Here is a 25,192-nt window from a genome sequence, read left to right as displayed (position 1 = left end):
AATAAGGTCTACATGGGGCTCCACCAAAACACCACTGACAGGCTGAAGCTGGTGCAGAATGCTGCAGCTTGCTAATGGAGCCTCTATGACACAGAGTTCTGCTGTTCCCATTGTTAAAAGGATGTCAGAGAACTGGATGATTTGACAGCTGGAGAAAATGCCTTCCAGGGAGAGCCTTGAAGAGCTCAATCTGTTTAGCTTATCAAAAAATGATTGAGAGGTGACTTGATTACAGTGTACAAGAACTGTCCTGGGGAGAAACTGGCAGGGGACTAAAGGTCTCTTTAATCTAGTGGGGAAAGACATAACAAGCCCCCGTGGCTGGATGCTGAAGCCAGACAAATTCAAATAAGAAATAAGGCAAGCTTTTGTAACAGCTAAGCTGATTAACCCTTGGTACAAACTACCAAGGAAAGTGGTAGATTCTCCATCTCTTCAGATCTTCAAATCAAGGCTGATTAAAGACTATCTTCCAGAAAGGCATCCAAACACAAGTTGTTGGGCTGTAGCTGTGTTGGTCCTAGCATATTAGAGAAAGAAGGTGAGTGAGGTAAATCTTTTATTGGACCAAGTTCTGCTGGTGAGAGAAACAAGCTTCTGGGCTTACACAGAGCTCTCCTCCAGGTCTGGGAAGGTCACTCGGAGTGTCACAAGGTGGAACAAGATTATTTAGCATAAATAGTTAACATGTATTGTAAGAGACCATTCGAGGTGAAGTGGCCTGTGATATACAAGTGGTCAGACTAGATAATATAATGATGCCTTCTGGCCTTAAAATCTAGGAATCAGTGGGCATCTTAGGTCTCCTTAAAGCGTTGATTATGATCTATGATCTCCTCCTTGGGCTGCCACCTTGACATGGTGGAAAAGCTTGTGTAAACTTAAGAGCCTAGGCACAATGCCGTCAGGAATCCGGTACTCCCAGTAGGGTCACCCATTGCGGTAATGTCGAAGGCGAGGTACCAGACAAAGCGCAGCCGAACGCAACCCAACCCAGTATTAGACCTTAACAGCAGAGCAAGCAAACGAAGCAGGATCACCTCTCAACGACTGTGAAGGCGGACAAAGACTACAGTGGAGGAGAACCCCCCTGTCATCTCAGACCTCCTTGCCATCGGACACCAAGATTTACGTGGCTGATGGTGTGCAACAGCTCCCCCACGTTAAACTACTCACATGCGGGCTTCTCTCACAGGAAGAACTTTTTACTCACCCCTACCCATAAAAGTCCTGCAGTGATGGGCAAATGGTGAAGGGAACAGGTGAAGTGATCACCAGGAGTCCCTAGTCACAGACCCACACGCAGGTGGTGACCACAAGATGGTCGTCACATGCCCCTAGACTGGGATGGGGGGCATTTTCGGCAGCAGTGGTCATGACTGAGCAGGTCTTTTTAGGAACCCCGCTGGTCACTGCAGATGAGGAAGGGGCTAGAAAAGGTATCCCAAATACAGACTATCCCACCACACCTGACTGGATAACCATGTCCAAAGGGATCACTCCCAATTCAGTCAAAAACCAAAACTGTCTCTTACAACTTGGCATGTCTGTACCCTATTAGACAACTCACAAAGTGAAAGACCCAAAGGCAGAACAGCAATTGTTGCCTGGAAACTTTCGAGGTACAACATCGACATCGCTACTCTCAGTGAGACAAGACGTGCTGATGAAGGCCACTTGCGGGAAGAGGGCGGCGGTTACAATTTCCTCTATCGTGGCCAAACCCGGATTTCTAACACCACCTGCAATGTCTGCCAATGAGTCTGTGGCTCAAGCATTGTGCTCTTCAGTCACCAAAGGACCCATAAAATATAAAACCCGTGAAAAAAATCATCCTCAGTCTGGAGGGATTGCCAATGGTGATCTATGAATCCCTGAGGCTGACCTATTCAAGGGACCACCTCACTCCCTGTGCCATATTGCCCCACCTGTGGTCAGCAGGGGAGATCATGCTGGACCCCACTCAGTATCACACAAGAAGGTGTGGAGGCCAGCTGGTAGGGTGTACTCTGTTAGGCTCAGATTCTGGCACTTTCTTCACCATCCCTTGGACCAAAATAGCTGAATACAGTGATCTTCTCAGCACACTGCAATAACATCTCTTCTGTAGAGACAGCCTGTGAACCACAACAATGACAGGGCTGAAGGGAGTCTCTGGAGGTAGGTGGCTGGCTGTGTTCCTACTGAAATGATTACTTCAGTGCTGCTGGGATTATATTGCATTAATCATAGAATATCAGGGTTGGAAGGGACCTCAGGAGTTCATCTAATCCAACCCCCTGCTCAAAGCAGGACCAATTCCCAACTAAATCCACAAATGGCCCCCTCAAGGATTGAGCTCACAATCCTGGGTTTAGCAGGCCAATGCTCTAACCACTGAGCTATCCCTCCCCCCATCACTTAGGGGCACCTAGTGCATTGGATAAGCGTGTCTTTAAATCATTCTACATTAAGTAAACTTGACCAAATTTTGGTCCCTAGCTCAATTTAGGCTCTTTTGCAAATCACAAGCACTACTGACTTCCATGAAAGCTGCCGCTGGGCACACAATGGCTAAATTTAGCTTATAACTAGGATTCCTGCATTGGATGGCCACTCTTCCCACACCAGCTGAATCATAACGATATTGACACCTCTGCATGCTTTAGTCATGCTGGTTTTTTTCTTTAAACTGATGTGAATAGAAAGAGATTAACTGCCCTGGAGTACAATTAATCTTGGCAGCCAGACATCTTGTCTTTTTTTTTTAAACTTCAGTTTATAAAGGCTTAAAATTGCGATGAATGGCTTCCAAACAATAATGCTAATTCATAGGCTTGTCTGCATCTCTGCTTCCATTATACCACATAATGAGGACATCTTATTAAAGTGATTTAAGTAACATACCCAAATGCAATGTGGTGGTATGTAAGTGCCTCACGCGTTACCATATATTTCTCTTGCTCACCACTCAACCTTATAGGGTGTCAGTTTAAAAAAAAAACAGGGTTTGCAGTGGTTTTTCATCTCTAATGTTTATACACTGCACATAGACAAATGGCACAATTCCACTAAAGATGGTCTTTAAATGATTCTAGTGGAAAACATTGAGTGCAAGCCTTGTAAATAACTTCATCACATTAACCTTTTGGAGTAGCAGAAAATCATCTGCATGTGCTTACCGTTGAGCATGTATTTAAGTGCTTTGCTGGATAAGGACAGCCTGCTGAATCAAGGCTATAATGAATCTGTCTCTTTAAGGCGGCTACATTCCAGCTGTCCCAGCGTTCTATTACCATATGTGCAGTAGCGGCTGAGTTCAACTACGAGCTCTTTCCCTCCTGTAGTGTGTCACTGTCTTCTCAGTGGAATATGGGAATCTTCAGCACTATCAGACAGACCTTTGGAGAGACTCAGGTGCCTAGAGATGCAAATCAGTGCCTAGGTCCAGATCCTCAAAGAGAGTTAGGAACCTAAATAGCTTTGAGGATCTTGGCCTTCATGGAATTTTAACCTGATTAGGTGCCTAACTCTCACTGAAACTCATTGCCTAACTCTTTGTAACTCCCACCAGGCACCTATCTGCGTCTTTACGTGCCTAAATACTTTTCAAAATCTGTCCCTAGATCTCTGTCTTACTGGGTATCCCTGAAGCTTTCAAATAGCAAACAGTAAGGGATAAATACTCACCATTAATGATGATGATCTCTACAGATGAATGCCTGGTTGTGAATTAAGTACATCAGCTGAGGTTGTAAAACAGGCATTCCACCGTGTAAACCCATTTTAATAAAGCTAAACTTTCCTCTTTGATGCCTGCCAAAGTAAGAACAGCAATTGTGTGGTGAGGTTTCCCCCTTAAAAGGCCTAACTACAAATAGAGAATCCCCAAGCAATAAGCAAAATTGCATGGGACCTCATAAATTCACTAACAGTGCCGTTCGGAGATAATGTGATCTATTGGTTTAAGCACTGCCTTATTAGCCAACTGACGTGGGTTTAAATCCTGACTCAGCCATACACAGTCTAGTAGAGAGGGTGCTGAAGCTGGAACATGGGCTCTAGGTCTGCCATTATCCTGCTGCAAGACCTTGGGCAACTATCTTCACCACCCACCTTTTGTTTGTCCAGTCTATTGAGACTGTAGGGTCTTTGGGGACTGTCTTACTATGTGGATGTATGCCTGCGGGAGGTCCACTGAAGGCGCAGGACCAGCGGACCCTCCGCAGGCAAGCCGCGGAAGGCAGCCTGCCTCCCGCCCTAACGGCGCCGGCAGAGCACCCCCCGTGGCTTGCCGCCCCACACACGCGCTTGGCGTGCTGGGGCCTGGAGCTGCCCCTGGACTAATCTAAATGTGATGACACTTTAGTTATCACAGAGATCAATGTTTTATTGAGAAACCAGTGAGGGATGGGAATAACCCTTCTGATGCAGTGAAGTGGTTAAGAAGGCCTCCCGTTATCTAATCTTCCAAGTGTACCTTTGGAACTTATTTGAAGTCATGAGCCAGTTGTAAGAGGCATGACTCCAGATCAAGCCCACGCACTGGACTAACTCTAGACAGAGCTTTTCATATTCTTATGGAAGAGACACATTTGCCAGAAGAGACAGAACAATATTGTACTGTGTTAATGGTCAGCTTTGTGAGAGCATAAACCATTCACCGTAGAAAGGAAGAAATGAAGGTCAGACTAGATGATTATAATGGTCTCTTCTGGCCTTAAAATCTATTTAAAAAAAAATTCAAAACATATGATTCCACTTATTTAAAGTTTTGCAAAAATAGAGAGAGTGGCTGCTTTTTGTTGCGGGCATGAGCCAGGTCTCCTTTTCAGAAGGAAAGGATATTATATTTTGCTGTAATTTGCTAACCAAAAAATGGATACATATTTTTGCACTTATTCCATTAATAACAGAAACACTAAGAAGCGGTCTGAAGAACCCTGCTAAAACAGCAATAATTGAGCTATTATTTTGAAAATAGCCACACTTTCCAATTCCGCTTGGACTTTTGACTTAAAAAAAAAAAAAAAAAAAAAAAGGTCAGTCAGTTGCCAGTAAGCCCAAGGAAATCATGAGACCCAGAGTTGTTGTGCTCTGTTAATATCATGTTGCTGCTAACCAGCTGGCAGCTTTCAGTATTTTGGTTGTTTTATGAGTGTCATTCACAATGTATTTCAACAAATCCCTTACATGCTAGGTTGGGGGAAGTAAATGATATAGTGAAATCTAAAGCAGGATAGTCCCAATTTTAAATTTTTCCTCTTGGTATCTGGCATGCACTATGGCCCAGTGGTTAGGACGATAGCCTGGAATTCAGACTCAGTGTCAAGTCCCTGATTTGTTAGACTCCTTGTGTTAACTTGGGTGTCACTTAGGCTCAGCTCCACAAAGGGATGCAGCGTTGTGTCACGGTGCCTGCAAAAACCACAGAAACAGCAGCAAGATCCCAGAAGCCTGAGTTAGGTGTCTCGGCTCTTCTACAATAAACGCAGAAAGATGAACACCGTGCAATGGGATCCACAAAAGCCAGCATGCTTTTCAAGTCATTGGGCTAGAGAGAGAGTGAGAATAACCCTGGTGAGATGCAGAGTCCAGTGTCCCTGCACCCAGTGACTTTATTTCTACAAAGCAGAAGAGCTTCAATAGGAGAGAGCGAGGGAGCTGTGCGTCGTGATGTTCCTTCCATAGCTTAGTGCTTGGAGCTCTCTTCTGAGAGGATTTGAACATAAGAACATAAGAATGGCCGTACCGAGTCAGACCAAACGGGCTGCTCTAGGTATTTTGCCGCCCCAAGCACGGCAGGCAGGCTGCCTTCGGCAACTTGCTGTGGGAGGTCCCTAGTCCGCGGCAGCCTGTGGGAGGTCCGCCAAAGCCACAGGATCAGCAGACCTTCAGCAGGCATGCCGCTGAAGGCAACCTGCCTGCCACCCTCGCGGCAACCGGCAGAGTGCCCCCCGTGGCTTGCCGCCCCAGGCACGTGCTTGGCTTGCTGGTGTCTCGAGCCGCCCCTGAGACCAAAGGTTCATCTAGCCCAGTATCTGTCTACTGACAGTGGCCAATGCCAGGTGCCCTAGAGGGAGTGAACCTAACAGGCAATGATCAAGTGATCTCTCTCCTGCCATCCATCTCCACCCTCTGACAAACAGAAGCTAGGGACACCATTCCTTACCCATCCGGGCTAATAGCCATTTATGGACTTAATCATCATGAATTTATCCAGTTCTCTTTTAAACCTTGTTATAGTCCTAGCCTTCACAACCTCTTCAGGCCAAGAGTTCCACAAGTTGTCTGTGCGCTGCATGAAGAAGAATTTCTTTTTATTTGTTTTAAACCTGCTGCCTATTAATTTCATTTGGTGACCCCTAGTTCTTGTATTATGGGAATAAGTAAATAACTTTTCCTTATCCACTTTCTCAACATCACTCATGATTTTATATACCTCTATCATGTCGTCCCCTTAGTCTCCTCTTTGTGAACAGGCGTCTCCCTCTTTCTCCCCCTCAGGCTGAACCCTATGCCTCCCACTGCAAGATAAGTGAGGCGCTCCAATACTGTGCTGACAGGGGTTGGGAGAATTTTGTATCTAGGTAGATATGAAGGGGAAGGTGACCCTATGCTCAGGTTTCTTGGACTTCTGCTTCTTGAGATGGGGAGAAAGAGTAGAGATGAAATTAACACTAAACTTCCAGTAACCATGAAGCACCAAGCCCCCTTCTTTGTGCAAGAGATATTGGGTGGGGATGAATGGAGGGGAAAGGCAAATGAGAAAGAGTCTCCTAAGTGAACAGGAATAATGCAGAAGTTATTGGGTGAGGTTCTATTGCTTGTGTTTTCCAGGAGGTCAGATCAGATTAGATCCCACCTCTTGGGGTCTCAGAACCCAGGCTCCAGCTCGAGCCCAAACGTCTACACTGCAATTTTATAGGCCCACAGTTTAAGCCCCCTGAGCCCAAATCAGCCCACCTGGGCCAGCTGCGGGTCTTTTAAGGGTCTAGATGTGCCCATAGTTGTCCCTTCTGGCCTTAAATCTATAAATAATGGATACATTCATATAAGGAAAAGCTGTGCTGATAATATTCAGTTTGGGGTCACATGCTATCACCTTGATTTGCACCATACTGCACAAGAAGTCAGAGCAAGACATTACTCAGGATGAGTGATTATATGAGTGTCTGGCCATGGAATAAAGAATTTGTTCTCCCTTACTAGGGGAAGGGGTGGTCTATCCTACTTATCGCCTGTACCAGAAATCTGTAAAAACTGCTCATAGTATCAAATAAAAAGGAAAGCAGTGAGAGAGAAACTCATGAAATAGATGAAGACTATTCATTTGTTTAGAAAAAAAGATCTGTCTGCTGTTCAGATGATATACTATGGACCAACTTCTGACCTTTTGCAACGAAGGCAACCATTGAGGTCTAAATTCAATGGACTTCCATATCTTAAAATGAAGAGAACATTTAGATTAACCCTGTGTGTGTAGATAAATGAACTGGATTCTACACTCATTGAAAACACAGGCCAAGATTTTTTTGAAAAATGTGTGTCTAAAGTCACCCTGTTAAGATTATGCCGAGATACCTGAATAAGTGACCTGACTTTCAAAAGTATTAACTCTCACTGACTTGGGTAGGGGCTGCTGGGTTCTCAGAACTTTTGAAAATCAGCCACTTAGTTTAGGCACCTGACTATTAGACTTAGGCAGGAAAAAAAAAATCTGCAAAACAATCCAATGAGAACACTTCCATAGGAATTTTTCAGATTTTTAAACACTTATTTTTAAAATATTGGCTATATTAAATGGCCAGTCAAATCCATAGAACTTACAGGTGGGATTTTCCAAAGCACACAGCATTGCTCATATTCTGCTCCCACTGAAATCAACAAGAGCTTTACCATTGATTTCATTGGGAGCTGATGTAGGCCAATGCTGGATGCTTTTAAAATTCCCACCCCCATTAGGTATATAATTATTAACAGACTAGCCAAGGTTGCAGTCGACATTTTTTTTTAAAAGCAAGACAAAAGGATAAACAGCAATATCTCTGCAATACAACATTAACGCCAGTGATTCATTCCAGCCTCAGATTTCATAACAGACCTATTAAATAGGAATGTGACCTGCTGAGTGAGCCCTTGCAGGATCTCATGAAATGTGTGAAGTGATCCCTTGCCTCCAGTGAACCACAGACCAACAGCAATGAAAACCAGGGAGAAGGAATACACAATAGCTGGTTTGAGGCCCTTCCAAAGATCTCTGATTGCCCACTCTTCAGGTTTATTATGAAAGTATGTTCCTTTGTGAAAATGAACTATTATTGCTTGCCTATGCCAGCAATATACTGTCACTCTGACATTAGCTATGACATGATCTCCATTCCTTCTGTATAGCTATAGCACTTTGCATTGAAAAAATGTTTGTTCGAGCAACTGAAGAGGCATTGTCTGAGACATGAAAATCACTGGCCCAGTCAAAAGACCTGGTGCAGTAAAACTAACATAACCTGATCTTCCTTGGCATAAAAAAAGAAAAGATACTAAATTGTACCAGCCAGTGGCTTGGTTTCCCTCTGCTACTCATGAGCAATCCATTTGGGAAGTTATAAATGTCACATTGTCCATGGGTTTACTTTTTCATGCAAGATCATGTTCTGTTCTCTGTTTATAGAGTGCCAGCCATTCCAAAGTAAAGTGCTCCAGCAGAAAGCAGCAGTTTTATCCCTATTTAATGATGCAGGAGGGATTTACACTGTCTCGGTGGGTGTTTAGACAAAGTTGTGTGTGGGATTAAGCCATTACAGAGCAAGAATGTTAATTAGTTACAAAGAAATAAAAGGAGAGGCTGGGATAGAGGTATGGTATAATTCTATTATACATGCCCTGTCCCTGGGATGGTTGGCCAGAAAACAAGCAATTGTCATGACACGGAACTGAGGTATCAGAATTTGTTTTTGTTCTGATGCAGAATGAAACTGACTTGCTGTAGAAATGGCTGAGAGACAGCCTGACGACTCTACCCCAGAACAGCAATGGCCTTAGAAACCCAAGTTCAAGTCCCTGCTCTAAATCAGATCCTGGGTCTCCTGTGTTCCAGGCCAGCCCCCTAACCATTGGGCTACAGTGTCAGTCTTTATTTAATGATGTAGACAAATGGAAGGTGACTAGGGCTCTGACTTAGCATGTGGGAAACATATGGTCAAGTTCCTAATATGGAGCAGGGTCTTGAACCTGTGTTGCCATTGTCCTAACCACTGTCTTGCCAGCTGTCCTGGGCTGAATATGTGAAATTGAAATTAGTACACCTCCATGACATAAATGTATGGAGATGTACCTGTCTCACAGAACTGGAAGGGACCATGAAAGGTCATTGAGTCTAGCCCCCTGCCTTCACTAGCAGGACTAGGTACTGATTTTGCCCCACATCCCTAAGTGGCCCCCTCAAGGATTAAACTCACAACCCTAGATTTAGCAGGCCAATGCTCAAACCACTGAGCTATCCCTCCCCCGAAGGAAACAGACTTGTCTACAAGTTTTTGATGCGCTCTAGTCTGTGTGACTGATCATGGCAGTTAGGTCGAGCCATGCCTGACGGGAGCTGTGCTGCAGAAGTAGTAGAGCTGGTTGACATATTTTCACCACTTATTTTTTAACAGAGGATTTTTCACCAAAAGAACTTTTTCTCCCCAAAACATTAATTTTAGTCAACATTTTCCAGTTTATGTCTCCCCCCAGTTTTTCAAAATTCAGGTTTTTGTTTTCTAAGCAATTTGTTAGTAAAAGTTCTTGAATTTTTACTGAAACATTTCCCAAAATGGAACTTTTTAGCAAAAACCAACTTTTTAAAACTGCAAACAGGTTTTGAAAACCAAACACTCTGGGGGTTTTGTCAAACAAACAAACAAACCAAAAAAACCACACCTTGCACTTTTCATCTGAATTTTTTTTAAAAAACTAAGTTTTCAAAAATCCCCATGTGAAATACGTGCCACTTTTTGACCAGCTCTTAGCAAGAGGCATTCTGCCTCGGACACAGAATGCCTCCCACAGCTCGCCAGTCTGCAGGAGTCATCGTATGTGTATTACTTCATAAACCTCACGGATTTTAACCCAGTCTCCTGCTTTTCATGGTGTCTCAGAGCCCAGGCTCTGGCCTGAGCCCAAATGTCTATGCTGCAATTGTATAGCCCCACTGGCCAAACCCTGTGAGCACAGGTGCTGGAACTAAGGGTGTGGGGAGTGCTACCACACCTCCCGCCTTGAAGTGGTTTCCATTGTACACAGGATTTAAAGTTTGGTTCCATGACTCTTAGCACATCCACTCCACAAATTGTTCCAGCACCCCTGCCTGTGAGCCCAAATCAGCTGACCTGGGCCAGCTGTGGGGTTTTTAATCACAGTGTAGACTCACCAGTGTGGCTGAAATCAGTCAGCCAGTTGCTAATTCTGATTCCAGTCCAGCACAGCGCTTAAGGCCTTTACTTAAGAGAAAGCACACGGGTAGCCTCCTTTCAGCCAATGGAGCACTCACATGCTTATGTGATGGCCACCATCTTGGCTGACACCCAGGAATGAATTGGGGTTCTCCAGAGTTAAAAGCGTGAGCTGTTATAGCCTGAGCTAAAGAGCAAGGCTTGCTAGCTGAGAGATGTAGCCCATTCGTGTCCTCTGAGTGGGCGCAGAGGATGGCACCTTGCACACACTGACCAGAGGGTTATGCTTACAGTTAAGAAAGTGCTTTGCAGGATATGGTGGGGGCTCTGATCCACAAACACAATGCAAACATTTTTACTGACAAGGGAAAGGAAATAGTCAAACTTGGTCCCAGGCTTAAACATTGTTTGAACCTGTGTGTGAGGTGACTCATAGCGTGCTTTGCAAAAGAGCATCTAGCCCCACTCCCATACAAAAGGTCATGAAAGATAGGCTCGGTTCTGTTCGGAGAGGTACTAGCGAACGGGTGATAGGGGTGGGGATTTTCCAAAGCACTCAGAGTTGGTCCAACATGGCTCCCACTGAAATCCCTGGTAAAGCTCCCATTGAGTGCAATGAGAGCAGAGTTAGACCAATGCTGAGTAGTGTTGCAAATTCCCATTACATGTCCAAACCTCCCTGCGGCACTCCAGAAAACTCACTGCTTCTGGCCCTGTTCCCAGCTACTGGGTGCCCAGCACGTGCTATTGAAGCTCTAGTAGAAAGGAATTCCACACATAACAGCAGCACGGAGGCAGAAGGTTGGGTATCCTAGGGATCACAAGGTATCCCCAGGGCAGCCCCTATCCTTCCCCACCCAAGGGTGATCTTCCTGTAATCTGGCCGCTCCTAGAGAACAAAGTAAAGATCCACCCTTGAAATGCTAAACGTGATTTGATGAAGCAAAGCCATGCTTGCTGTCTGTCCCACTGATTTGTATTCTGTAGGCAGCAGGAGTTTTTTCCTTCAACCTTTCTAAAATAGCGAGTTATCTGACAAGATCTTTTATTTCAGCTGTTGAATAGGAGTTCTAAATACCAGACTGAATTACAAACACAAACATTGCCCCTGAAGGAATAGTTGGTGTAGTTGTAGTTCTTCATGATATACCTTCTGCACACATCTCTACCCTGTCTTATCTCCGGCCCTCATCTGTTTCTCTCTTCATTCTCCCGCCCTCTGCTTCTCTAAGTGTCTCCTGGGGGGAAAAAATCAATAGAGAGGTCATAACTGGAACAAAGCTTCACAAGCCAATGCATGCAGACTGGGGCACTTAGGCACCAATTCAGTGTCTGAGACTTCCAAGCTTCCTTTTGAATACACTTGATTGTCACCTGTCACTACATCCACAGAGACTTTATTGCTGTGTGTAGGTGTGACAGCTATATTGGGAAATAGCTTGCTGAGAGTTAGCAAGCAATCAGTTTCCACTCACTTGCCTTGGAGAATGCCCCAATCTCCAAACTATACCAGAGAAGTGAAAGGCTGACCTTGCTGTTTGCAGGCCCCAAGGCAAGACGTGAGACACTGAAGAGACCTTTAAAATAACGGCAGACCCAACCAGCCATTTGTCTGGTTTGTGTTGCACACCTTCCCCTCTGATCACCCTGCCTGTGGCGTATGGAAACCTGTTAAAACTACAAGCCAAGGCTTTAATTTATACAGGGTTTACTGGTCCTGCTTGCAAGCAGGGGCCTCTGTAGGGGAACGTGCAGTGAAAGTCAGGCTGCAGAGATAGGGTTACCAAACAGCAAGTGTGAAAAATTGGGACGGGGGCGGGGGGGTAACAGGAGCCTATATAAGAAAAAGATCCCAAGATCAGGACTGTCCCTATAAAAAATCGGGACATCTGGTCACCCTATGCAGAGAGCCAATCTACAGGAAGATGGGTTGAGTTCTGCCAGATCTTAGGGAGCAGCCTGCTTTGTCTCTCTCTAGTTTGGGGTTTATGTGTGTTATCAATTCTAAGCAAAAAAGTCATGTAATGTTGCAATCTTCCAGCAAGAATATTTTAGGTTTTATCAACTTCTTTGTGTATGCCATGGGCATAACCCAGTCCCCTACTCTGGCAGTGTTGTGAGTTGCTGTGGATAATCAGCTCCCAACCTAGTGCCCCAAGTAATTGCTTGTCTTCCTTGTGCTCCCAGAGGAGTTTAAGTTGAGTTGTCAGTGAATTCTGAAGGCCTTATTTTGACAGACTGCTAGGTAAACTCCAAGGGAAAGCACACCAGGACCCTCCCTTCTTCCCCCATGGTGAACCATGCAAGGTCCTTTACAGTTGCACTCCCTGTCCACCAGTATTCCTGAAGAGTGCCAGTTACCCCCAGGGGTAGGGAGAATGAAAAGCCTTGGCTGCAATGGGTGAGCAAGCTAAACATCTTGCTGGCTTCAACTAGCGCAAATGGTGGATTCTCTGTAACATGAAGTCTTTAAATTATGATCTGAGAACTTCACTAACTCAGCCAGAAGCTAGGGGGCTGTTTCAGGAAGGGATGGGTGAAGTTCTGTGGCCTGCAGCATGCAGAAGGTCCGACTAGATGATTACAATGGTCCTTTCTGACCTTAAAGTCTGAGTCTGTGTCTATCTTCACGGACAGTAGAGCCAGCACTCTCCCTTTTCACATGGGGCCACTTGGAGAAGGATTTTATTTTCACAGGTACAGTCCTCTGCCAAGTTCCTCAGAGGGGGATGTGGCTCTCAGTCACCCCTTACTAGGGCCACAGATGGCCCCTGCATTTTCTTGCTACTGCTGTAATTCTGCCATCCTTGGACAATTGCTTTAAATTATTCCCTGATGGTTCCCAGTGCAATTTCGTTCATGCTGTCTTTAAAGACTGACCACTCACAGCCTTTGCTGGTGCTTGGTCACTGAGGACAAGGTTCACTGTCTTGTCCAGGATGGATAAGCATAATCAGTCCTCATGTAAAGCAACCCATTGTTGGGATGATGGATATATTTCAGCCCAGCAGTGTTACAAGACAGGCTTTCGTTTCCCATGCCCTTCACTGCTAAATACTAAATGCTATTCACACTCAAATGTATGTGTATTGACCAAGGTGAATCAAGGTGAGGAGAACCCCACGGAGTCCCGATTCATAGATTTAAGGCCCGAAGTCCCATTATGATCATCTAGTCTGACCTCCTGTAGAATTCACAGCCATGAAAAACGCATCACAGACTGTGAAATCTGGTCTTTTGTGTGCTTTCACCCTATACGATACAGATTTCACAGGGAAAACCAGCATTTCTCAAACGGGGAGTCTTGACCCAAAAAGGAGTTGCCGGGAGGTCACAACATTATTTTAGGAGGGGCTGCAGTGTTGCCACCCTTACTTCTGTGCCAGCAGCAGCACAGAAGTAAGCGTGGCAATACCATCCCATGCCATCCTTACTTCTGTGCTGCTGCTGGCAGCAGCTCTGCCTGCAGAACTGGGCTCCCAGCCAACAGCCACTGCTCTCCAGCTGCCCAGCTCTGAAGGCAGTGCCATCGCCAGCAGCAGCACAGAAGTAAGGGTAGCAGTACTGCAGCCCCCCTTACAATAACTATGCAAACCCCCCACAACTCCTTTTTGGGTCAGGACCCTACAATTACAACACCATGAAATTTCAGATTTAAATAGCTGAAATCATGAATCTTTTAAAATCCTATGACTGTGAAATTGACTAAAATGGACCATGAATTTGGTAAGGTCCTATGTATAACACAGGTCAGAGAACCTCGCCCATTGATGCCAACAACAAGCCCACAACACTAGGGGGAGTTAGAGCATCTCTGCTAGAAAAAATATCTGGTCCAATTCCACAGACTGCCAGTGATGGAGACACCATCATATCACTAGCTAAGTTGCCCCAAGGGTGAAGGACCCTCACAGTTAGTGACTTTTTTTGTCCATCTTCAGCTTTCAACCCAAGGATCTCATTACAAAATCATAGAAGTTGTGACAGGGTCAAGCCAGATGGCTATAGGAGAGTGCTAGAAGGCAGATATATTAGCCCCAGATTAAGTAGATTCCTTTTCCCTGGGTAAGGTAACAGGGGCAGTTCCAGAACAAGCAGGAACTTGCTGGAACCAATTAAGGCAGGCAAATTAGGACACCTGGAGCCAATCAAGAAAAAATCTGTTAGAATCAATTAGGACAGGCTGGCTAATCAGGGCACCTGAGTTTAAAGAACCTTACTTCAGTTTGTAGCATGCATGCGAGGAGCTGGGAGCAAGAGGCACTAGGAGCTGAGAGTGGGAAGGCGTATTTCTGGAGAACTAAGGAGTACAAGCATTATCAGACACTAGGAGAAAAGTCCTGTGGTGAGGATAAAGGTGTTTGGAGGAGGCTCCGGGGAAGTAGCCCAGGTAGTTGTAGCTGTCGTGCAGCTGTACCAGGAAGCACTATAGACAGCTGCAGTCCACAGGGACCTGGACTGGAACCTGGAGTAGAGGGTGGGCCCGGGTTCCCCCCAAACCTCCCAACTCCTGATCAGTCACAGGAGGAATTGACCTGGACTGTGGGTTCTACCAGAGAGGAAGGTCTTTGGGCTGTTCCCTGACCCACATGGTGAATCTCTGAAGTGAACAAATCTGCCAATAAGTGCAGGACCCACCAAGATAGAGGAGGAACTTTGTCACAAAATGTATGGCTGGAAAGCACCCCAGGAGCTCTTTGATGAGACCAAGTCCACCTAGACCATCCCTGACAGGTGTTTGTCTAACCTGTTCTTAAAAACCTCTTGACGATGGGGATTCCACGATCTCCTCTGGAAGCCTATTCCAGTATTTAACTATCTTTATAGTTAGTTTGTCTTAATATCTAACTTAAATTTCCCTTACTGCGATTGAGCCCATTACTGCTTGTCCTACCTTCAGTAGACACAGACAACAATTGATCCCCGTCCTCTTTATAACAGCCCTTAACATATTTGCAGATTGAATTCAGCTGGCCACTTGGTCTTCTTTTCTCAAGACTGATTATGCTTCTTTCTTCTAATTAAAAAGCCTTCTACTACCAGAAATATTTTTCACATGGAGGTAGTTGTAGATCATGATCAGGTCAACCTTCAACCTTTTCTTGAATAAACTGAACAGACTGAGCTTCCTAAATCTCTCATTATAAGGCACATTTCCCAGGCCTGGATTCATTGGTATAGTTCTTTTCTGCACTGTTTTCAATTTTTCAACATCCTTGCTTATGAAGAAAGTTACTATTTCAGTTATGGGGGCTGGGGAGGGGGTGGGCATGAGGAGAAAAGAGGACATATCTGGCCTTCAATGCAGCTTCAAAGAAGCAGGAAGGGAGGGCTGGTAGATCCTCTTTTGATCTCAAGTATCAGAGGGGTAGCCGTGTTAGTCTGGGTCTGTAAAAAGCAACAAAGAGTCCTATGGCACCTCATAGACTAACAGACATATTGGAGCATGAGCTTTCGTGGGTGAATACCCACTTCGTCAGATGTGATTTCTGCACTCTTGGGTTGCTGTCCCGGGATGGGAGCTCTTCAGAGCAGCAAGGACCATTAGGCTTAAACTTGTGCTTTGGAAATGACTTCAAAGTTCACTGAAAGAATCCCATTGACTTCAATGGTATCTGGATCAGGCCCTCGGCCTGTGGGACCCTTAAAACATGGAGCCCTGTGGAGCAGAAAATTCTACACGTGCCTTGGTCCAGCCCTGCTTCTTAGATATTCTAGCATTCTTGCCCCAGCACTAGCATTCATGTCTGAGCAGTTCCCATTCTTACTTAGCCCTTTCATTGCTTATCCGTGGTGCACTCAGTAATGACATGACTAATTTCCTACTCTCTGCAAAGTTACAATCAAAAAGCAGGAAGTTAAGAGCTATAGTCAAGTGTGATTGTGCACAGCTCTTCTGGTGTTGAACTCATGATGTTTATAAATTAAATAAATTTAGTGCTGGGGGAAAGGCCTATTTATCTTCAGGCTGGGAAAAGCAGGCAAGACCCCTGAAAAAGACCCCATCCAAAACTAACTGGGGACATCCCTCACTTAAAGGGACCAAAATGAGTCAGATGGAACAAGTGAGGAGGCAAAAGAATGAAAGGGGTGTGTCTGCCTGAAAATCTTAGACTAAGGAGTCTTCCAACTGAGCACAGCAAAGGAAGCAATGATGCAAACTCAGCCAACTTGTCTCACACTTGACCTTCAGAGGCTACTCCATTCCCATGCTGGTAGAGTCTTTGGTTTCTCTGCTGGCGGTGCCAACATAGGCAGTTCATGTAGAGGAGAACCCCATAGTCACCAGGAACTCACAAGAGTTTACTGACTCAGGGCACGTATCCAGACCACCAGTGAGGCTTGTGGTTACTACCAGGCTTGATGTGTGTGAAGCCTATTACCAGTCCTCTGAGCGATCCTGTCCCTCTGAAGAAACATTTGAGGGCCCTTGTGGAACTACTTTCATTTGAGCAATGTATAAGACCCATAAGCTTGCCTAGTATCTCAGAAGCCACATTTCACAGCAGCTCTTCAGTGTTTTATTTCTGAATCCAGCTAAACAACAAGATATTTCCTCGGATGAGAAGAAATAATACATTGTCCTAACAGTAAACACGAGTTGGTTACTTGAGGAGTAAATAGACCACAGGGAGGAAACAAGACAGATCAGCTCTGTCTCAGCAAGCCCATGACTTCAGTGGTGCTATGCTGATTTACAGCAGCCAAAAGACCCATGCTTGGAGCTATTGAGAGTCTCTTTTGATTGGCTGCTTATGTTTTGCATTAATCCCTGTACATTGTAACTGTTATGCTCAGCCTAAAGCCTGTGATAGGAAGGGGGACAGGAGGAATCAAGGAAGGGAGTGTTGTCGTGAAGAAGATGGGATCAGGGATGCAACAGGGAGCAGATTAAAAAGAAAGGAAGGAAGGAAAATAAGGCCCTGTAACTAACAACACTTGAGTCAAATTTCACTTCAGTCACTTTATTTATACTCTGTGTACTTTCCCCCTGTCTTCTGTCTGGCTGTGTGCACTTAGACAGAAAGCTCTTTGGATCAAAGACCACCCTTGTGAAATTGTAACATACTGCCATTACTCAGGAGGCTTTTGGCCACTTGACAAAGAACAAATATGCATCATAACCATCGCATCCATCTATTACTCCAGTGACTTAAAGGTAGAGCTGGACAGGAAATAGTTTTCCCATCCGAGGAAAACTGGAGACTTAAAGTTCCCATCCCCAAAACCAGGACAAAATGTCACTCAATTTTTTGCAAATCAAGAAAACCCTTCAATTCATATACATTGAATCATTTCATTTTGATGAGTTCAAAGCCTTTTGATTTTGACCTCTACATTTTTACTATAATTTAAGTTAAATTTTGAAACAAAACTGTGTCCAACAACAACAAGCAGCTTTTCATTTCAAGGATATCAAAGAAGGACATTTCAACAATTTCAAAAGTTTTCTAAACAGGAAAGTCATCAAAACTGATTCTTTTCTGCAAAAAATTTTGGACTCAACAAATCGATCCCTTGACAAATGTTTTCTCAAAATTCCCAACAATCTCCACTTAAGATATCCTAACACTGCAACTACAGATTAAGGATTGCAAAAATAGAAAGCTGTACTTAGGCTTCTAAAGCCTTATTTAGGTGTGTGAATTCACGGCCTGAGCTGAGGTCAATTGGAGCTGCTGAATGGTAAGTATGTTCTAAAATCAGCTCTGTTTAAGTATAGAGCTAGATTCATTTTTTGGGCAAAAAAATGCAGGTTCATTGACACAAACATTTCATAATTAATGTAGATTTCAGTGCATTGTTTTGATTGGGTGCAGGGCAGTGCTGAGGAGGAGCCAGTGGTCATGGTAGATGTAGGTACCAGTGACATAGGGAATGGTAAAAGAAAAGTCCTGGAGACCAAATTTAGACTGCCAGGTAAAAGATTAGAATCCAAGACCTCCATGGGAATATTCTCTGAAAAGCTTCAAGTTCCACACCCAGGGCCAGTTAGACAGACAGAACAGCAGGGTCTCAATGCGTGGATGAAATGATGGTGTTTGGAGGAACGTTTTAAGGGGTTTTTTTTTTAGGAACTGGAAAACCTTTTGGGAAAGGAGGAGACTCTATGGGAAGGATGGGCTCTCCTTAAACCAAAACAGAACCAGTCTGCTGACATGTAAAATTAAAAGGGTCATAAAGGAGTTTTTAAACTAAGGACTCAGGGAAAGTTGGTGGATGCAGAGGAGCATGTGGTTTGGACAGAGACATCCCTTAGGAGAGGATCTGTTAATGGGGATTCTCTATAGCCTAGTAAAGAGGAGAAGATATAAGTTGAGAAAGTACCAGTAGGAGCTGAAGAGAAACAGTCAAATGGAAAAATCCTATTCAATCCCATTACCTGAAGGCAGACAAATAATACTGACCAATTTTATAACAGCTTGTATACATATGCTAGGAGTCTAAATCCAAATGTGAGTGAACTTGAATGCCTGATATTATATGACAATATTGATACAATAGGCATCACAGACACTTGGTAGAACAATGAAAATCAGTGAGACATGGTAATACCAGGGCATAATATATATTTGAATGATTGTAGATTGCACTGGTATGGGAGTGGAACAGTATGTGAAAGAAAGCACCAAGTCAAATATAGTAACAATCTTAAATGAATCAAACTGTACCACAGAAATTCTATGGATAGAAATTCCATGCTTGAAATATAACAGTATAGCAGTAGGGATATAGTGCCAACCACCTGACCAGGATGGTGACTGCCTTTGTGAAATGCTTAGGGAGATCAGAGGCTACAAAAACAGAAAACACCATAATAATGGTGGATTTCAACTACTGCATACCAATATTGACTGAAAATATGTCACCTCAGGAACAGGATGCAGAGATTAATGGTGTCCAGAAACTTTATGACTGCATCTTGGAGCAGTTCGTCCTGGAACCCTCAAGGGGAGACGCAATTCTTGATTTAGTCCTACGTGGCACATAGGATCTGGTCCAAGAGATGAATATAGCTGAACCTCTTAGCAATGGCAACCGTGATGTAATTAAATTCAACATCCTTGTGGGAGGAAGGGGGAACACCAAAGAAGCCTATCACAGCAGAATTTTACTTCAAAAAGGGGAACTACACAAAAAAAATGAGGAAGCTACTTATACTGAAATTAAAAGGAAGAGTGAAATGCCTGTCAGCTGCATGGAAACTCTCTTGGAAGATACCATAATAGAGGCTCAGATTAAATGTATACCCCAAATTTAAAAATAAAAAGGTAAAGGACCAATAAAATGCCACCCTGGCTAAACAGTGAAAGAGGTGGTTAGAGCAAAAAGGCGTCCTTTACCAATTGGAAGTCAAATCCTACTGAAGAAACTATAAAGGCATGTTTAGAAGTATAATTAGGCAGGCCAAAAAAGAATTTGAGTAGCAAAAAAGACAAATCTAACAGTTTAAGTACATCAGAAACAGGAAGCCTGCCAAACAATCAGTGTGGCCACTGGATGATTGAGATCCTAAAGAAGCACTCAAGGAAGACAAGGCTGTTGCAGAGAAGCTAAACTGATTCTTTGCATTAGTCTTCACTGCAAAGAATGTGAGGGAGATCTCCACACCTGAGCCATTTTTTGGGTGACAAATCTGAGGAACTATCCCAGACTGAGGTGGCGATGGAGATTAATTTATCATTTTGTTCTAAAACAAACAGTAATAAGTCACCAGGACCAGATAGTATTCACTCAAGAGATCGGAAGGAACTCAAATATGAAACTGAAGAACTACCAACTGTGGTATGTAACCTATCACTTAAATCAGCCTCTGTACCCAATGACTGGCAAATGTAATGTAATCCCAATTTTTAAAAAAAGCTCCAGAGATGATCCTGGCAATTATAAGCCAGGAAGCCTAACTTCAGCATCAGGCAAATAGGTTGATACTACAGTAAAGAACAGAATGGTCAGAAAAATAGATGAATACTATATGTTGGGGAAGAATCAACAAGGCTTTAGTAAAGAGAAATCGCACCTCTGGAATCCATTAGAATTTTTTTAGGTGATCAACAACCATATGGACATGGGTAACCCAATGGATATAGTGTACTTGGACTTCCAAGAAATCTTTGACAAGGTTCCTCAAGGCTCTTAAGCAAAGTGAGCAATCATGGGATAAGAGGGAAGGTGCTGTCAGGGGTCAGTAACTGGTTAAAAGCCAGGAAACAAAAGGCAGAAATAAATGGTCAGTTTTCACAGTGGAGAAAGGTTAATAGCAAGGTCCCCTAAGGATTTGTACTGTGACTAGTGCTGCTCAACATATTCATAAATGATCTGGAAAAGGGGATAAATAGTGAGGTGGAAAAGTTTACAGAGTATACTCAAGGATAACCAAATACAGAGCAGACTGCAAAGAGTTACAAAGGGATCTCACAGAACTGGATGACAAAATGGCAGATGAAACTCAAAGTTGATAAATGCAAAACAATGCAGATTGGAAAACAATCTCAACTATACATACAAAATGATGGGGTCTAAATTAGCTATTACCACCCTCCAAAAAAAAAGATTTTGGCATCGCTATGGATAGTTCTCTGAAAACATCTGCTCAATGTGCAGCAGCAGTCAAACAAACAAAAAAACTAACGTTAGGAACCATTAGGAAAGGAATAGATAATAAGACAGAAAATATCATAATGTCACTATCTAAATCCTTGGTGTACCCACCCCTGGAATACTGGCCACCCCAATTTCTGGCTACCCCAGCTCAAAAAGAATTTTTAGAATTAGATACACAGAAAAGGGAACAAAAATGATTAGGGATATGGAACAGCTTTCATATGAAGAGAGATTAAAAAAACAGGACTTTTCAGCTTGGAAAAGAGATGCCTAAGGGGGGATATGACAGAGGTCTGTAAAACCATGAATGATGTGGAGAAAGTGAATAAGAATGTTATTTTAACACAAGAACCATGAGTCTCCCAATGAAATTAATAGGCAGCGGGTTTAAAACAAACAAAAGGAAGTATTTCTTCACACAATGCACAGTCAACCTGTGGAACTCATTGCCAGGGGATGCTGTGAAGGGCAAAAGCACAAATGGGTTCAGAAAATAATGAGGTTCCTGGAGGACAGGTTCATTAATGGCTATTAGCCAAGATGGTCAGAGATGCAACTCCATGCTCTGGTTGTCCCTAAGCCACTGATTGCTAGATGCTGGGATGATTGGTAGGAGATGGACCACTCAGTGACTGCCTTTTTTGTTCATTCTCTCTGAAGCATCTGGCACTGGCCACTATTGGAAGACAGGATTCTGGGCTAGATGGGTCATTGGTCTGACCCAATATGGCCCTTCCTATGTTCTTAAAACAAAATTCAGAAGGACAAAAACAAACCTTACATTTTTTGGTTTGATACTTTCTAAACATGGTATTTCAATTTCTTCAGTTTAAAATGAAATTTCATTTCAAAATTTTCATCTTAATAATAACATTGTTCAAATTGAAAATGTTTTAACTGAGCAAAAAATTTCTTCCCCTTGATTTTTCAGAATTGCCAGTGAAGTGAAAATCAGTTATTCACACAGCTCTGTTTAGGAGCCTAAAGAAGGATTTAGGGTCCCAGCTTTAGACTCTTATTATTGTTAATCTTGGCCTAGAAGGTCCCTTTGAAAGAATCCATACCTTCAGGTCCATTATTCTCAGAGCTCTTGCCTGATTAAAGGTCGTAGCAGACTTGCTGCCATATGAGGCCATACCGCTACAGACTCTTTTGAAGGGGGAAAAAATGAAATTCCTTACATTTTTCTTCAGCCCCTCCTTCCACATCATATTTCAAGTCAATCACCATTATCCACCTTGATTCGGCTGCCAATCCAACCTTGTTTCTATATTCCAGGGGAAAATGGGGTGGAATTCTGACAGTTCTCAACTCACTGTCTTATAAAGATCTCAATGTCCAAGGACAGCTCTATTTAAAATAGAAAAGTGATGTAACTCACACACCCCCAACCTCATTCTTATTTCCAGACCACACAATGGATAGGTACCTGCTACCACAGTTTAACATGAAAACCAAAAAAAGGAGCAGAAGAAAAACAAAGTAAAACCCACCTTGAAGAATTCATTGGCCAAATTTCTAGCCTACAACTGTCATCTTCCCATCCCTTACAAACTCATCCTGGCTTGAAATCAAGTTAACTAGTCTGCAAATCAAATTTGAACTCAAACACAACTCTAATTTATCATATTCCTTACTAAGATCAGATTCTTCTGCATTTTTCCCCCAAATGTTTTCCAGTACAGTAAGTACTGTAGCTGCATGAAAAAAGAGATTCCTTTTTTTAGTTTATGGAAACCCTCTTCATAAAGGCAAAATAACTGTTTATGAAGTTATATTATGAATTTGAGTCTTTGTAGTGGCCATTGATATTCTCATCTGTTCTCACAAAAGCTGGCAAAAAATTGTATTCCCAGTAAGTCAGACATTGCTTGCATGATCTTGTTTTTAATGTTCTGAAATGATGAGACTGTTCAGTAGATGACAAGTTGCAGCAAGCAAGAGAACTATAATTTAATATATTAACACTTTGCTAAAACTTGAAGATACACCAGCCAATGTTTCAAGTATTTGGTGGGACCAGTGTGTTGATCAATGCACTATTTCTGCAGTATTCTGAATTATTTTTGTCTCATTGTAGCTAACAGCCAAAAAGTAAAGCAGGAGAGGAACCCGGAAATTTGCCTCAGATGCTGCAATGTGTGAAATAAATTTTAATGCATCATAAATAGCCCTATGGCTCTTAGTGTGCAGATGTTTTAGGTCACAAGGCTCTGTCTCAACCAATGGTTAGCTGCTCAGTACATTGTCTTAGTTTTCAAAAGGCCTTAGAAGTTCATGGAATCCAGAATGTCTTTGGGGTACTTGTGCATTTGGATAGACATAGGCAATACGTGACGGAGTGGTGTGTTAAAGATTTTGTGTAGGATTTTGAAAAGTCTGAATGAGTTGGGTGCCCTATTCCCATTGAATTTCAATGGGATTTTGGTGCCCAGGGCCAGCTCTAGGCACCAGCGTTCCAAGCATGTGCTTGGGGTGGCACTTTTCAAGGGGTGGCATTTTGGCCTTTGGGGGGCAGCACTTTTCAAGGGGTGGCACTCTGGCTTTTTTTTTTTTGCTTGGGATGACAAAAAACCTGGAGCTGACCCTGTTGGTGCTTAACTCCACTGATCCCCTTGGAAATCCCAGTATTAACACCAGACAGTGCTGCTAGTTGCCTGAGGTGAGGTTCTGGTACCTGGTACTCACTCGAGTCACTTAAATCCACTCATTGCACTGGTCTGGTACATTTGCAAAAGCACCAGCTTCTTTGCTATTTGCCAGTACAGTAACTCTTACTGAAGTCTCACCTTTGCTGGCCTTGCACCAGAAATTTACCAAAAATCAGGCTGTGCTCCTAGGACTAAGAAGAAGCATGCTTTGCAAAGGGCTTGTTCTGTTCAGTCTCCATTGCAAACACAGAAGGCTCGCTGATGGTATGTTTGCAACTAAGTGGGCAGAAGACAACAGAAGGGCTAATGCTGCCTCACTGAGCTGCTGCAGTACACCAAGTATGGGTGCTTATGTTTTCAACAAAGCAGATTTAAAACTCTGGGAGGACAAAAGTGTGATGCCCTGTAGCCATGTTGACCCCTTTATATGGTTTTGATATATTTTGTACAAAGTATGCTGTGAGATATAATTTGAAAACTCATAATCTGCTGAACATCATTGTCCTGTTTAGCTGTGTATAATGACACTGTGTAAAGCTGAGATTTTACTGTACGACTGTTACTGAAATGTTGTAAGTCTGGGCGACACCCACAAACCACATTCCAGAGACAAAGAACACTGGCAATCCCAGAAAGGTATCAACAAAAAGTCAAGTAGAGTATCAGACATTTTCCAACTGGGAGAGCTGTTATTAACAAGAAAATGACAATTCACCTGAAGGACAGTTTGTAGCTCATGTACACAATGGAACTGCCTGCCCCCATGACCCAGCAAGGAGTTTTCCTAGCACAAAGTATGAGTATAAGAAAGGGGGAGGGGCAAATGTCTCTAGACATCTCTCTCTCCTCCTTTCATCCCTCTGCTCATGACAAGAAGGACTCTAAAAGAACTAAACAAAGCAGGGATTGGTCCCAGAATGGAAATGTATTGCAGTTCTTGGTGAGAAAACCTTTTGCTTGTAAGCCTATTATCTTGGTCAGGTTAGGAATTAGCTTGCATTTTTACCTTTATTTCTTTTGTAACCAATTCTGACTTTTATGCCCTACCACTTATAAACACTCACAACCCCTCTCTCTCTAGTGAAACATGTTTTATTGTTTTATCTAAACCAGGGTGTTTTGATGTATTTGGGAAATCTCTACTTGGGTCAACAAACCTGGTGCATAATCATTACTCATTGTTGGAATGACAAACTATATATGAGCTTGTATCATCTAGTGGGTTACTGAGCAGTACAAGAAACACATTCTTAGGGAGCCAGGCTGGGGCTGAGGGATAGGCAGGGACCATCCTGTATCTATTCTTGGATGGCTGAGCACGGCATTCATGTATTCCGGTAGGAGCGACTTTGCAAGCTGATGGCTGTGAGTGAGCAGAGCCTGGAGGGGCTGCTGTTTGTCGGCCAAGCACTGTAAAAAGCATGCCCATCTGGAGAGCTAAGGGAGACAGCAGTCCTGCTTGCACCCTGGAGTATGTCACAAAAGGAAATTAGCCCATGGACTTGTGGGATTTTTTGAAAGACT

This window comes from Gopherus flavomarginatus, chromosome 3 (genome assembly GCF_025201925.1).
Source record: "Gopherus flavomarginatus isolate rGopFla2 chromosome 3, rGopFla2.mat.asm, whole genome shotgun sequence".
Taxonomy (NCBI): domain Eukaryota; kingdom Metazoa; phylum Chordata; order Testudines; family Testudinidae; genus Gopherus; species Gopherus flavomarginatus.
Note: the sequence above shows the minus strand (reverse complement) of the source record.